General features: G+C 39.7%; 1 protein-coding gene across 13 annotated transcripts in view; it reads right to left on the reverse strand.

Annotated features, from left to right (window-relative positions):
* zgc:110045 (uncharacterized protein LOC664755 homolog) overlaps window positions 1-13,759 on the reverse strand; it is a 156,920-nt gene that overhangs the window by 105,308 nt on the left and 37,853 nt on the right. Inside the window, exon 1 of one of the 13 annotated variants that reach the window (XM_055657601.1) lies at window positions 5,418-5,564. The exons of the other annotated variants lie outside the window; for them this stretch is intronic. The gene's annotated coding sequence lies outside the window, so the exon portion shown is untranslated. Of the gene's footprint in view, window positions 1-5,417; window positions 5,565-13,759 lie in introns of those variants that run through there. 13 annotated transcript variants of the gene reach the window in all.

Raw genomic sequence — 13,759 nt, forward strand, 5'->3', positions numbered from 1 at the left:
GCAGTGTAATTTGCCTCTGTACTCCACAATTTGAGGTATGTAATAAAAAAAATCACATGTGGTTAATGTGCAAATTGTCAGATTTTATTAAAGTGTATATTTATACATTTTGGTTTCACCATGTAGAAACCAAAGACCCATCATAACTCATAGCATAATAAATAACACATCTAATTCTTCTGCCATTTACCTCAAAACCGTATTTGGTTTACCAGCCCTTCTGTCACCTGGAATACTTACTCTATATTTACTCTGCTAAAATCTTGAAAATATTATTAATTACCCCTTAGCCGTCTCTGCTGTAATGAGTCCTCAACACAGAAAAGCCAACCATTCATCGCCAGATTAGTTGACATAGTTCAATCATTGGCAACCTATTCAGATAGTATCCAGAGTGTGCTTCTGGTGGCCTGTGATTATAATACACATCTTGCACAGATAATGTTATAGTTATGGAGGGCTTGCAACGACGATTCACAAATATTTATTTATGGTTACCAACTTCAATTACTAGATGCAGTAGAGTTAATAGGACTTGATGTTTCAATCCCTGTAATAAGTCGGCGATTGGAGTGGTGAAAGGTAGGGTAGGTACGTCATCGGGCACCCTCCTTCTTTGACGTTTCATTGATAAGCCCACAACATCTCCAGAGGGCTCAACGGTGATATCTGGCGTCCCAGTTACACCCCCTTCAATTCCATACCCTCCAGTCTTCATCTTGCAGCCTAATTGTCTCTCCTTTTGATCCAAATCCAATTGCTGCTTTTGGCTGCAGAATATCACAGTAAAAATGCTGCCATGCATTCTTAATAATTAACCATATAACATATAACAATTACGGCACGGAAACAGGCCATCTCGGCCCTACAAGTCCGTGCCGAACAAATTTTTTTTCCCCTTAGTCCCACCTGCCTGCACTCATACCATAACCCTCCATTCCCTTCTCATCCATATGCCTATCCAATTTATTTTTAAATGATACCAATGAACCTGCCTCCACCACTTCCACTGGAAGCTCATTCCACACCGCTACCACTCTCTGAGTAAAGAAGTTCCCCCTCATATTACCCTTAAACTTCTGTCCCATTAATTCTGAAGTCATGTCCTCTTGTTTGAATCTTCCCTATTCTCAAAGGGAAAAGCTTGTCCACATCAACTCTGTCTATCCCTCCCATCATTTTAAAGACCTCTTATCAAGTCCCCCCTTAACCTTCTGCGCTCCAGAGAATAAAGACCTAACTTATTCAACCTATCTCTGTAACTTAGTTGTTGAAACCCAGGCAACATTCTAGTAAATCTCCTCTGTACTCTCTCTATTTTGTTGACATCCTTCCTATAATTGGGCGACCAAAATTGTACACCATACTCCAGATTTGGTCTCACCAATGCCTTGTACAATTTTAACATTACATCCCAGCTTCTGTACTCAATGCTCTGATTTATAAAGGCTAGCATACCAAAAGCTTTCTTTACCACCCTATCTATATGAGATTCCACCTTCAAGGAACTATGCACGGTTATACCCAGATCCCTCTGTTCAACTGTATTCTTCAATTCCCTACCATTTACCATGTACGTCCTATTTTGATTTGTCCTGCCAAGGTGTAGCACCTCACATTTATCAGCATTAAACTCCATCTGCCATCTTTCAGCCCATTTTTCCAAATGGCCTAGAATTATATTCTAGGATTCAATAAATAGCAGGCTCTTTATCATTATTCATTATTAGAGAGTTAGAAACATTAAATGTGGCCTGGATGCAATTTGAATAAATTAGCAGTCTGAAACATTTGCTGCAAATCTTAATATTTTGAATAAACGTTTCAACAAAATCCTATTAGTTTGTACCTATTGCTCAAATCTGAAAAAAAAATCCTACTTGGCCAAATTTGTAAAATATTAGTTGTCCTGAAATTATTTTAAAGGATTACAATGGAACATGTTTTATCTACAATATATACACAGAATAATACGTTTTATTATTTTAGTTTTTGCTTAAATGTAAACACATGATTTAAATATATAATAATTAGGATAAAAACCTTTAGAGAAAAATAGCCTGGACTAATGTTACTTTAAAATGCAACAAATTGCTTGAACAATACTCATATTTTTCCAGGAAGTATAACCGTATATATAATACAAATATTTGCCTTCAAATAATATGTTTGAATCTAAGTAAAATAAAAAAACGACCAATTAAAAATACAAACTATAGAACCTAGAACATTAGATTAAAACAATAGAATGTTATATATAAGAGGGAAGAGGACTAGTTTGCCTTAGCTTAATTAAGAATGCATACAAACCTCTCAAAATTTGCATAATGAAATATTTACATAATTCTTGTTTATTTTCAATTAAAAATACAAAGAAATTCCATTTACAGAAAATAGAAACATAGAAAATAGGTGCAGGAGAAGTCCATTCGGCCCTTCTAGCCAGCACCGCCATTCATTGCAATCATGGCTGATCGTCCCCTATCAATAACCCGTGCCTGCCTTCTCCCCATATCCCTTGATTCCATTAGCCACTCGAGCTCTATCTAACCCTCTCTTAAATCCATCCAGTGATTTGGCCTCCACTGCCCTTTGGCAGGGCAATCCACAAATTCACAACTCTCTGGGTGAAAAAGTTTTTTCTCACCTCAGTCTTAAATGGCCTCCCCTTTATTCTAAGACTGTGGCCCCTGGTTGTGGACTCATCCAACATTGGGAACATTTTTCCTGCATCTAGCTTGTCCAGTCCTTTTATAATTTTATATGTTTCTATAAGATAACCTCTCATCTTTCTAAACTTCAGTGAATACAAGCCTAGTCTTATCAATCTTTCCTCATATGACCGTCCCACCATCCCAGGGATCAATCTCGTGAACCTACGCTGCACTGCCCCAATCACAAGGATGCCCTTCCTCAAATTTGGAGACCAAAACTATACGCAGTACTCCAGATGTGGTCTTACCAGAGCCCTACACAACTGCAGAAGAACCTCTCTACTCCTATACTGAAATCTTCTTGTTATGAAGGCCAATATTCCATTAGCTTTCTTCACTGCCTGCTGTACCTGCACGGCAACTTTCAGTGACCGGTGTACAAGGACACCCAGGTCTCTCTGTACTTCCCCCTTACCTAACCTAACCCCATTGAGATAATAATCTGCCCCCTTCTTTTTGCCACCAAAGTAGATAACCTCACATTTATCTATATTATACTGCAACTGCCATGCATCTGCCCACTCACTCAACCTGTTCAGTGCACCCTGCAACCTCCTAACATCCTCTTCGCAGTTCACACTGCCACCCAGCTTTGTGTCATCCACAAACTTGCTAGTGTTGCTCCTAATTCCATCTTCTAAATCATTAATATATATGGTAAACAGTTGCGACCCAACACCGAGCGTTGCGGCACTCCACTCGCCACTGCCTGCCATTCTGAAAATGACCCGTTCACTCCTACTCTTTGCTTCCTGTCTACCAACCAATTTTCTATCCACATCAACACCCTACCCCCAATACCATGCACTCTAATTTTAGTCACCAGTCTCCCGTGCGGGACCTTATCAAAGGCTTCCTGAAAGTCTAGATACACTACACCCACTGGCTCCCCTTCATTCATTTTACTTGTCACATCCTCAAAAAATTCCAGAAGATTAGTCAAGCATGATTTTCCATTCATAAATCCATGCTGACTTGGACTAATCCTTTTACTGCTATCCAAATACCCCATTATCTTTAATAATTGACTCCAGAATCTTTCCCACCACCAAAATCAGGCTAAACTGGTCTGTAATTACCATTTTTCTCACTCGCTCCTTTCTTGAAAAGTGGGATAACATTAGCTATCATCCAATCCACAGAAACTGATCCTGAATATATTGAACATTGGAAAATGATCCCCAATGCGTCCACTATTTCCAGAGCCACCTCCCCGAGGACCCTGCGATGCAGACCATCAGGCCCATGGGATTTATCATCCTTCAGTCCCATTAGCCTACCCAATACTATTTCTCGCCTAATGAAAATTTATTTCAGTTCCTTGACCCCCTTAGATCCTCTGTCCTCCAGTACATCTGGGAGATTGTTTGTGTCCTCCTTAGTGAAGACAGATCCGAAGTACCTGTTCAACTCTTCTGCCATTTCCTTGTTCCCCATAATAATTTTTCACCCGTGTCTGCCTTCAAGGGACTCACATTTGACTTTGCTACTCTTTTTCCCTTAACATATCTAAAGAAGATTTTACTGTCCTTCTTTATATTCCTGGCCAGCTTCCCTTCGTACTTCATCTTTTGAGCCTGTATTGCCCGATTTGTTTCCTTCTATTGTCCTATGAAAGTTTCCCACTCCTCTGGCTTCCGACTACTCTTTGCTGTGTTATACATCTTTTCTTTTAGTTTTATTCTATCCCTAACTTATCTTGTCAGCCACGGTTGCCTCCTACTCCCCTTAGAATCTTTCTTCCTTTTTGGAATGAAATGATCCTGTGTCTTCCGGATTATGCCCAGAAATTCCTGCCATTGCTGTTCCACCGACATTCCTGCTAGGATCCCTTTCCAGTCTACCTTGGCCAGCTCCTCTCTCATGCCTTCATAATCCCCTTTGTTCAGCTGCATCACTGCCACTTCTGATTTAACCTTCTCCTTCTAAAAAAAATTGGTAATGATTTGGTAATTTTTTCAGCAACTGCTCAAGAAGACATAATTTCTGTATATCAGCTTTATCAATGGACCATGCAACTGTTCACCCAGCTGTCAATTTGTATAACACAAATCGATTGAAGGTCATGTGCATTTGTTTTTAATTCAAACTGATCAATGAATGGTGTTCAAATATTATCTTTTTGATGGTCCTACTTGTCAGAGCAGTACTCTAAATACCATTTTAATTACCTGATTTTGCAAAGTTTTCGGTACATCCCCTATTCCTTCACAAATCTGTAGTCATTAAGACAGAAATCTATAGTTTTAGAAATATATATGAGCAGCTTTATATTTAATGGGCCATAATAATGATTCATAGCAAAACCATTGTGAATACATGAAATATAGTCAAAGTGGCAAGTGACACAGCATCACACAAGAACTTAATCCCTTGCTATTTTTTTGTACTTTAACCAATTATGCAAACATAAATTGAAACATCCCTTTGCAGCAAAGATGGAATGCATACTGATTCATGTACCAATTACCAAAAAGCATCATGGCTTTAACAAATACAGTTTCAAGGGCAGTTGTAAAAATACCAATTGAAATAGGTTATCCGTCTGCAGAAGTTCAAGATAATTTTTCAAAAGCTTATTCAATTAGGGAGAAATATATAATAACATTAGTAACACAAATTACATTTAAATAATTTAAAAATTAAAATGATTTCAAATGTAGTACAATAAAAGATATATAAAGGCAAATTAAAATTACTAACCTTCCAAAATATACTGTTGCCTTTATGAAATATAAATAGTTAGTTTTACAATTGCTTCTCCCCACTGTGCGTACAAGTATGGTTGTTGTTTGTCAGATAATTCCAAGTGTGGACAGATGGCCAGGAGCCCCGAGTCTTGCCTGTATGAAGGAGGCTTTGCTGTGTTCAGCTTAGCCTTTGGCAGATAAGCCTGAGCCAGACACAGTGAGCTCACAACCTCGTATCCAATCATTTAAATTACTTGCACAAGAGTAGATCTGCCCAAATCGGATCAGTAAACGACCAGAGGATAAAACACTACACAAATTAAGCTTCAAACTGACTGGAGTAACCACAAATGAATGAATATTTTGCAGCTGTGGTAATTCCAATGTGTCACTGAAAAAAACAACTGTGTTTTCAAATAGCCAAGTTTATAGGTAATGGAAAACCCTAAGAGAAATTTGTGTCAACTGTAATAGATGCTTCCTTGCTGTGGATGTTATTATCTGGGAAAACGAGAAACATACAATAAACATTAGTTTACTTTTGCATGTCTCTTTCCCTAAATCTATCATGTAATTTTTGTCAGTAGAAAAAAATTCCTTTTCTTTTCTGAACATAAAGCATTCAGTTCAACAATTAAACACAAATAAATGAATCAACTCAGCCAAAACAGCAGATTTAATTGTAGCTCTGAACTGAAGTGCAACTAATTATGGGGTCCATGATATATATGTCACATTTTCCCCTACACTTGATTCTCCTCAACGAGGCAACAGCAGAAAATAAGCAGCCAGATAATAAAACATTCAATCTAACTGAAAAGAAACCAGGTATCTTAGAATCATTATGAATTCAAATGTCCCATTAAAAAGTAATTAAATTGCATATTTGTTGATGAAATCTGTTCAGTATAGGGAAATGGTGCTGAAATGTTTATGAATGCAAGTTACACTATCATTTGCTTTTTCTACATATGCAGCAGACATGGATGGCTGATTGAAGCAATGCATAATTGATAATAAAAATATGATTTTCACATAACATCTATTCATTGATTAATGTTCTGGGTTATGCACATAATTTCTGGCTTGATCATCAACAACGACGGTATAATATATCTCCAACTTAATATTGCCAACAAATTACAAGTAATAGAAAATAACGATAGGTCCAGGAGTAACCACTCAAGCACAGAGATTTGGATGCAAAATGCAATCGGGGAGCATTTTTAAATATATAAATTGATTCTTTCAAAATAACTCCTCACAATATTTATTATTTAACATGATGTAGTTCAATTAACAGTGGAAAAGGTGAAAAAGGCAAAATAAAATTATCTTAATGCATGTTGTCTGTCAATGTCTGTCTTGTAAATATCCAAAAAAATGTTCTTATTATTTTAACAGATAGTAGTCAGTTCATCAAAATATTGTTTTTAAATTCTAGAAATATGTTCACAATAAAAATAATAGTTAAAAAAAATCTCTGAATGTTTGCAAAGCAAATCTACAATTGACAAAATTTGCAATGTTGATTACTCTGTTGTAATCATGGCTATATAGTTATCTTACATTGTGGTAATTTTTAAACCTTAAGAGATTCCAGAAACTCTATTAGCTGAACATAATTTTCTTTGATTCTATGGTAATTTATAGCCAAATTGCACTCAAATACAATCAACCAGAAAATGCAAACCACCAGATTCTTAATTCTGCATATTCTCATGGCAAGTCTGTCTGTCTGTCTGTCTGACTGACTGACTGTCTGTCTATCTCTAAAACTCTCATCTTGTTTTTTAGTATGTCTGTCTCTCTGACTGTCCATGTGATCCTGAAATTCCGCCAAAACGATAGTGCTACAATTTTTGGCCCACCTTACTCGCCATTGCCCTGTGGTGTGTTGTATCATGTTTTGTTCAGATTGATGGTATATTTCACGTTATTGACATTTTAAACTTAAAAACTTAAAAAAAATTAAACAGCGCCCCCCCTTGCCGTTAGCAATGTATGACGTCACAGTGGGATCTCATTTACATAAACTGCCCATCAACAGTGTTCCACTCCACAATGACATCACAATGGGATCTCATTTACATTAAAAAAAACTCCCTTTTAAAAAACACAGCAGCGTTCCACCATTACATCACAATGTGATCTCATTTACATTTAAAAAAACTCGCTGTTTCCGATAAAAGCACGCTGGACACAGACACGGACGCATGGCTCCGGGCCCTGGGCTGAGGTTCGAGCCAGTGTGAGGTCCGGGGGCTGCTGCTTCGGGCCCGCGGGTAGGAGGCGAGGGGAAAGAAGAGGGAGGGTGAAGAGGAGGGGGAGGGAGTGCTGGGGGATGAGGGAGAATGAAGGAAGATAGGGGTAGGAAGAGGGATGGCGAGGGGAGAGAGGGGGTGAGGGGAGGAAGCAGAGGAGGGTTGGTGAAGGGTGGGGTGAGGGAGAATAATGGAGGAAGGGAATAGGGGACTGAAGAGGGAGTGAGATGCATTCACATTGATCTTATTTTTTGCAAGTTATTGCCATTTTTAATTTTAAAAACATCAGCCGCGCCTGCGCAGTTGGGGGCTATGGGTGAGTGGCGGAATATTGCGTTGGGGACCAGTCCTCCCATGTAACACTTGGTCAAATATGTGTGTGTGTGTGTGTGTATATATATATTTATTTATATGTATGTATGTGTGTGTGTGTGTGTGTGTGTGTATATATATATATACACACACATACAGTATATATACACACACACACACACACACACATATATATATATATATATATACACAGACACACACACACACATATATATATATATACATACATAATTATAAAACTTTGGTCGTGTTTGTGTGTGCGTGTGATCGGTTATTGCATAATGGAAATTATGGCAAAATGGTACACGATAGCGCTACAATATTTGGCCCGCCATTGTCCTGTGGTGTATTATATCAAGTGTCATTCAGATTGATGGTATATTTTAGAAGTTATTCACATTTTAAACTTTACAAAACCCCACTTTGACAAAATTCATTTGCATCTGCACTGCCAATTACCAACGTATGACATCACAATGGGATCCCGAATCTCATTTACATAAAAGATTGTTCTTTATTAAAAAAATCTGTTTTAATGTTAACAAAGACAGGACTCCCAGTGCAATGAGAGATTTGTTACATTGTTGTAAGGAGAGGGAGGAAGTGGGGGAGGGGAGGAGGAGAGGGCGAGAATTGTGGTGTAATGTTATTTAAACATTGTGTTTAGTGGGGGAGTGGGATAGGGGAGAGGTGAGGAGTGGGGGACCAGGAAGATAGAGGGAGCGGATGGAGATAGTGAGCGGAGAGGGGTTATGGAGGGATGGAGTGGCTGATGGTAGGGGAAAGGAGAGGGAGAGGTGAGGGAGGGAGTGGGGGAAAGAAGCAGGATGGTGGTGGAGGGGGAGGGAGTGCTGGGGGATATGGGGAAGTTAGCTGCGCCTGAGTATTTGGGGGCTATGGATGAGTGGTGGAATATTGCGTTGGGGAATGGTTGCGTTGGGGTACCGGGTGAATGGTGGCAGGGCACTCACTTAACTCTTTTTCTCTGTTTCCAGCCGGGCAACCTAGGCAGCTTTTTAGATTGCCAAATGACAGTTTAGGTGGTCATTTGGGACGGCTTGCATGACGCATGCGATAATGTGCTCAGACGAAGTGCGTAGTTGCCAGTCGGAATTATGCTCAACGAAGCATTCACATATTATTTCTGCTTCAAATAAAGTCACAAACTAAACATATTCACCAATCAAGACATGATATATATACAAGGACATGCAGCAAAATTATAATACAGTATCTCAACTCTTTTTACACGTTGCAATGAATGCAATTTCTATTATTTCTTTCCACTTCCAACCAAAAATGTGGTTGGATTATTCAGCGTATGATCAACCTCGGTGAGACCAAGCGCAGGCTTGACGATCGCTTCGCACAACACCTCCACTCAGTTCGCAATAACCAACCTGATGTCCCGGTGGCTCAGCACTTCAACACCCCCTCCCATTCCAAATCCGACCTTTCTGTCCTTTGGCTCTTCCATGGCCAGAGTGAGGCCCACTGCAAATTGGAGGAACAGCACCTCATATTTCGCTTGGGAAGTTTACACCCCAGTGGTATGAACATTGGCTTCTCCAATTTCAGGTAGTCTTTGCTTTCTCCCTCCTTCCCCTCCCATTCCCAGCTCTTCCACAGCCTACTGTCTCTGCCTCTTCCTTTCTTAATAAATCAAATCAAAATATCAGCATTCAGATTCGGGTCAACAATGACATTATTCAGGACCCTGCTGTTATATCCAATGCTTTCAACCAGCACTTCTCCACTGTATGTAGCTCTACTGTATTTGACTTATCTATTATATGTGACTTTCCAGCTACCTCTACATGTAGAAGCTCTTTTTCTTTTCAAAAAATAAAACCTGTTGACATTCAACATGCTATTAATGAATTAAAGGATGATTGTGGATCTGGACCAGCTGGTATTGAGACTAAATTCATTAAGTTAGGAGCTAATATTCTAATGTACCCACTATGCGACCTGTTTAATTTGTCTTTCTCAACTTGTACCCTTCCGCATGGAAGTGTGCCAATGTTACTCCACTGCATAAGGGAGGCGAACCACACAATATTAACAATTACCGCCCCATCTCAATTATCAACTCGGTGGCTAAAATCTTTGAGAAACTAGTGTTCAACCAGCTTTCACATTATGTCTCAACTTTCAACATTCTATCTCCATGCCAGTCTGGGTTCAGACCTAATCACTCCACAACTACAGCTCTGTTAAAACTCACCAGCGATGTGTTCACTGCTTCTGAGGATGGTAAACTCACCGGTGCCATCTTTCTTGATTTAACCAAGGCCTTTGATGTTGTTGACCACTATCTACTGCTTGATAAACTTTACTCTATTGGTCTTTCTCAAAACAATCTACTGTGGTTTAACTCATACCTTCATAACAGACGCCAATGTGTCACCTTTAATGGAAGTCAATCCAATTTCTTAATTGTTGAGAAGGGTGTCCCGCAAGGTTCGTCCTTGGGACCACTCCTTTTCTCTATTTTCATAAACAACCTCCCTAATATCTGTTTTGACTGTCAAACACAACTATATGCCGATGATGCAGTGCTATATACATCTAGTACTAACAAATCAGAAATTGAAAGATCCCTTCAATTAGATCTTACTTCTGTTCAGAAATGGCTATTATTTAACAAATTAATTTTAAATAAAAATAAATCATGCAGTATGTTATTTGGTACCAGACAAGGCCTTGGTCATTCTGTAGATTTGACTATATCATTTATTAAAGGATCACCATTAGAACAAGTATTGAACTTCAAATATCTTGGTGTTTGGCTCGATCCAACGCTTTCATTTACGAAACATAGTGAGACGATTAATAAAAAACTCAGCTGTAATCTAGCAGTTTCTTTATAAATTGTTTCACCTTTCAGATGAGAAAAATAATTGTCTCTCAACTACTACTACCAACACTGGATTATGCTGATATTGTCTATCAGAATACATTTGATACACATCTTCAACCTCTCAATGTAGTTTATAATAGTCTTTGCAGATTTATTTTAAGGTGTCCATATATAACTCACCACTGTTCTATGTATGAAACTCTAAACTGGTTATCCCCCCACGCTCGAAGATGCTACCACTGGTTCCAGTTCATCTTTAAATGCATCTATTTCAATTACCCTTCTTATCTAAAACAAGACCTATTACCATACACACCCTCATACTCACTAAGACATATTCAGCAACCCTTCTTTTTCATTCCAAGAACTAACAAAGAAATTGGGAGACGTGCATTTAAATTCAAAGCTCCTTCTGACTGGAACACTTTCCCTAGTACCATAAGAACTATTAGCTCATTTCGTCTATTTAAAAATACACTTTTACCCTTCCTTATAAAACCATGTATCTGTTTCTAGCATTAGAGTCTTCAAGCTCCTTTATCTAGCTTGCTCTGTGTGTGATCATTTGCGTTGTAACATATAACTGTTATTATTATTGGATATGTAAAGTCAGTTAACAATTGTTATAAACTATAACAAGTGGGGATGGAGGGGTTATGGGATTGGTGTGTGGGTAGGTGGGTCAATGAGAGCCTTTATGTATGTTTTATGTTGGACCCCCTCGAAAACGAGATGACTGTCCATCTCAAGGGGTTATCCATGAATAAACTTGTTTCAAACATTAAAAGTCTTCTCACCCACCACCACCTCCAGGTCCCTCAGATCGGCCAACTTGGGGCTGCTGAATATCCCGCGGTCTAGGCATAAGCTTAGGGGCAACAGCGCCTTTGCGGTTGCAGCTCCTAGACTGTGGAACAGCATCTCCCTTCCCATCAGAACTGCCCCCTCCGTCGACTCCTTTAAGTCAAGACTAAAAACTTATCTATACTCCCAAGCCCTTCCTGACGTCCACTGAGCGAGGGCTATAGGTATATATGTATGTAGTTTGTTTATACTATTCTTATAACAAGTGTAAAGCAGTTTGGCCAAATGAGAGTTGTTTTTTAAATGTGCTATATAAATAAATGTGACTTTACTTGACTTGACTTCCTACACAATACAATACAATACAATACAATTTTATTTGTCATTTGTCATTAAATGTATTTTATTTGTCTTTTGTCATAGACACACACAATACTATAAGATAGAACTTTATTAATCCCAGGAGGGAAATTGTGTGTGTGTGTGTGGGTATATATATTATACACACATATACATACATATACATACAAACATATACATATATATATATTTATTTATAAAGTCATATATTGTTTTCTCGTTTATAACATTGTTTACAGAGTACTATGTTCACACATTCTGTTGTGCTGCTGCAAGTAAGGATTTCATTGTTCTAACTAGGATGTGAGAGAATAAAACACTCTTGACTTACGTCGCTGATGTGTGGGATAGAACTAGTGTACGGGTGATCGGTGGTTGGCGTGGACTCAGTGGGCTGAAGGGCCTGTTTCCACGCTGTATCTTTAAATTAAACTAAAAACACTAAAACCAGAGGGAGTCTAAAGAAGGGTCTCTACCCGAAACGTCCCCCAATTTCTTCTATCCAGAGATGCTGGCTGCTCCATGGAGTTCCCCTGCACAATTAAAGCATGGAATAGCCTTCACCCTACTATAGTTACCCAACCAGACGCAACTAAATTTAAGGTAGCTCTTTTTTCCCAAGAACCCTTTTTTGCTTAAGTCCAAGTCAAGAGTCAAGAGAGTTTTATTGTCATGTGTCCCAGATAGGACAATGAAATTATTGCTCGCTGCAGCACAACAGAATATGTAAACATAATATAGATAAAAGTTCAGTGTGTCTTTATACCATAGACCATATATATACACAATAAAGAAACAGATAAAGTGCAATAGGCTGTTATTGTTCAGAGTTTGGAGTTTGGTGGTGGACCCTCCACCACCTCCAGTTTAAATTCCATTTGGAATATTTTTGGAGGACCAGGAAACCAAGAAGCAAGAAATATTCCAGGGAGTGACTCTGCGCTGGGTTTCACCCATCGCGGCGAGGCGGCGACCGGAGAGCAATGGTGGCCAGATCTCCCACAATGCAAAGTGAGGGAGAAAGTGCCTGGCGACGACCAGTTGCCGTGGCAGTGCGTATGTGCAGGGCGGCCGATGATGTGCTGGCCATGGTTGTGCATGTGCAGGGGTAGGATGTGCAGGCCGTGGCAGTACACTCATCTTGTTTGTGTGTAGGCGTGTGATCTGTTAAGGGCCTGTCCCACGAGCATGCGACTCAATGCGGCAAGCGCGACCTAAATGGCCAGTCCCACCAGCATGCGCCTACATACGGCAAGCGCGACCTAACATGGTCGCTTGTGCCGTACGGCCTTGCGGGGCCGGTCCCATTTTGATCACCGGAGCCGTATGGAGTTGTGTGGAGCTGGTCCCGACCTCGCACGGGGCTCCGAAAAACTGACCGTGTTAAAAGATTCTGCGGCGCAATGGCCTGCCGGACCGCAGCCACCTTGACGCCGTACGTCACACATGAACTTCCCGCGGACATCGCTCAAACTTCATGTCACTCACTCGACCTCCGCGCGTCCCCCGCTTCTGGTTTGGTTGTGCTTGCCGCATGCAGGCCCATGCTGGTGGGACTGGCCCTTTAGGTTGCGCTTGCTGCATGGAGTCGCATGCTCGTGGGACAGGCCCTTTAGTGAATACTTGAAATCACGCCAAAGCGGTACTCGGTAGCGCTACAATTTTTGGCCTACCTTACTCACCATTGTCCTGTGGTGTGTTATATCAAGTTTTGTTCAGATAGATGGTATA

This window comes from Leucoraja erinacea, chromosome 2, assembly GCF_028641065.1.
Source record: "Leucoraja erinacea ecotype New England chromosome 2, Leri_hhj_1, whole genome shotgun sequence".
In the NCBI taxonomy this organism is placed as follows: domain Eukaryota; kingdom Metazoa; phylum Chordata; class Chondrichthyes; order Rajiformes; family Rajidae; genus Leucoraja; species Leucoraja erinaceus.